We start from the raw sequence: 3218 nt of genomic DNA, 5'->3' as shown, positions 1-3218 counted from the left end.
TTGACCAGAGAGAGATATACACAGAGACAGAGACAGAGAGAGAGAAAGCAAGCCTTTGGGTCCAGGACTTAACTGTGGTTGGCCGTGTGAGGCCAGAGCCTTAACCACCACACTACCTGCTGGCCCCAACTATGTAGTATTTCATTGCATTGATATACTCAATTCATTATTCATAAGCTTAACTGTCAATTTTGTTTTGTGCTGCTATGAACATTCATGTGCTTGTTTCAAGATAAAGTTTTTGAAATATTTCACTGGGAATGGATTTTGGATAACAAGACATGTGTCTTTAATTTTATCAGAAAATGCCAATAATTTTCAAGAGCGGTCATGCCCTGCAACAACGTATGAAACTCCCTGTAAATCTATGACCTCAGAATGAAGTCACGAGATTGTCATGCTATTGTATTTCGCCTGAAAACAATGGGAATAAATAACACAGTATCATTGTAATTTTCATTTCTCTGATCATTTTCACATATTTATTGGCCATTAATATTTCATTTTTCATTATGTTTTTATTTGTGCCTTTTCCAGTTTTGCCATGGAATTTAAAATTTTACTTTAAATAGATTCAGAGTGGATTTTGCCCCTTAAATACTATCATTTCATTGGTTAAATGTTCTGCAAATATTTCCGACTTATTGTTGATTTATATCACACTGTCTTTACCGTGTATTTTGATGAATAGCAACTCTTTATATTACCATGGAGAATTAACTTTTTTCTTCAAGAATTGTGGTTTTTTCATTTTTGTTTTTTACTGTGAAATTTTATAGATATTCTCCTACATTTTCCTATAAGTGTTTTGGAGTATTGTCTTCTACATTCAGGTACTTAATCCACCTGAAATTGATTTTTGGTTTAGTTAGGAGGTAAAGGTTATTTTTATTTGAAAACATAACTTCCAACACCATTTATTAAAAGTGGTTTTGCTTTTAAATAAGCTAAAAAGCCAACTCTATCCCCAAATCACAATTTCCTATATGTTGGGATTCTTTCTGGGCTCTCTATTCTGATCCATCTTCAGTTAATTTGTCTCAGTACCAAACCCACCTTTTCTTAATTGATAGAGGTTTTAAGTGATTGTACATAACTGGTATAATAACTTCCCTGACTTTATTCTTCTAGACTGTTTATGCTATTTTTGATTTTAAAATTTGACCAGAGAGAGATATACACAGAGACAGAGACAGAGAGAGAGAAAGCAAGCCTTTGGGTCCAGGACTTAACTGTGGTTGGCCGTGTGAGGCCAGAGCCTTAACCACCACACTACCTGCTGGCCCCAACTATGTAGTATTTCATTGCATTGATATACTCAATTCATTATTCATAAGCTTAACTGTCAATTTTGTTTTGTGCTGCTATGAACATTCATGTGCTTGTTTCAAGATAAAGTTTTTGAAATATTTCACTGGGAATGGATTTTGGATAACAAGACATGTGTCTTTAATTTTATCAGAAAATGCCAATAATTTTCAAGAGCGGTCATGCCCTGCAACAACGTATGAAACTCCCTGTAAATCTATGACCTCAGAATGAAGTCACGAGATTGTCATGCTATTGTATTTCGCCTGAAAACAATGGGAATAAATAACACAGTATCATTGTAATTTTCATTTCTCTGATCATTTTCACATATTTATTGGCCATTAATATTTCATTTTTCATTATGTTTTTATTTGTGCCTTTTCCAGTTTTGCCATGGAATTTAAAATTTTACTTTAAATAGATTCAGAGTGGATTTTGCCCCTTAAATACTATCATTTCATTGGTTAAATGTTCTGCAAATATTTCCGACTTATTGTTGATTTATATCACACTGTCTTTACCGTGTATTTTGATGAATAGCAACTCTTTATATTACCATGGAGAATTAACTTTTTTCTTCAAGAATTGTGGTTTTTTCATTTTTGTTTTTTACTGTGAAATTTTATAGATATTCTCCTACATTTTCCTATAAGTGTTTTGGAGTATTGTCTTCTACATTCAGGTACTTAATCCACCTGAAATTGATTTTTGGTTTAGTTAGGAGGTAAAGGTTATTTTTATTTGAAAACATAACTTCCAACACCATTTATTAAAAGTGGTTTTGCTTTTAAATAAGCTAAAAAGCCAACTCTATCCCCAAATCACAATTTCCTATATGTTGGGATTCTTTCTGGGCTCTCTATTCTGATCCATCTTCAGTTAATTTGTCTCAGTACCAAACCCACCTTTTCTTAATTGATAGAGGTTTTAAGTGATTGTACATAACTGGTATAATAACTTCCCTGACTTTATTCTTCTAGACTGTTTATGCTATTTTTGACCTTAGTATAGTCTGCATAAATTTTAGAATCCTAATGTTAAATTCAGTTAAAAAATCCGTATATATTTTTATGGGAATTTCATGGAATCTATGAATCAACATGGAGAAGCTTGACTGTAATCAGCCTCAAATTAAGTTCCTAAGCACTTACTCGCTAATAAGCTTCCCCAGTAGGCAGCATTTCATATGTAAGGTCACAATTCATTGCTGTGGGAATTAGCAACTCTTCTCGGAGAGGACTCTTGGAAGTTTGTGCTTGGATATTTTTGGACTTTGCCATAGGTTTTTTTTTTTTTTTTTTTCCTGATTTTGCATTGAATCTTTTCACCATAATGAATCTTAGCCATGAGCCTGACTATATTCTGAAGCCTTTAAGTCCTTCTAGTAAATATTGGGAGTTCCTATACACTTGGTATTTTTTTTAATTATGCTTTCAACTTTTCATGACCACATTTTTTTTAGCATGTCTCTTGAGAAAGCCTCCTTTCTGTCTTCTTTTGCAGGCAAAGTTTATTTAGTTATCTCTTTAGGGTATCTTTTTTTTTTTTTTTTTTTTTTGAGAGATTTCTGCTATTAGGGCACATGCATCCACCAGAGAGACAGACAGAAGCAGAGAGACAGAAATTGAGAAATCACCCCTGGGGGAGGAGTGGTGGTGGTGACCATGACACAATCCCTTCTCCTCTGGGGATTTTTGGACATGCAAGCACACATGCCCAATGTAAGTTTCAAGCCATTCGGTCCGTGACTCAAACATCAGTTGGCCACATGAGAGCCCAGCACCTTGACCATTATGCCATCTACTATTGGCCCTAGGGTATCTTCTTTCTTTTTCTTTTTTTTTTTGGAGAGTTTTTTTTTTTTTTTTTTTTTTTTTTTTTACGGGGGGTTGTCTCCTCCACAAAGA

This window comes from Tupaia chinensis, unplaced genomic scaffold, assembly GCF_000334495.1.
Source record: "Tupaia chinensis unplaced genomic scaffold, TupChi_1.0 Scaffold000478_3, whole genome shotgun sequence".
In the NCBI taxonomy this organism is placed as follows: Eukaryota; Metazoa; Chordata; class Mammalia; order Scandentia; family Tupaiidae; genus Tupaia; species Tupaia belangeri.
Note: the sequence above shows the minus strand (reverse complement) of the source record.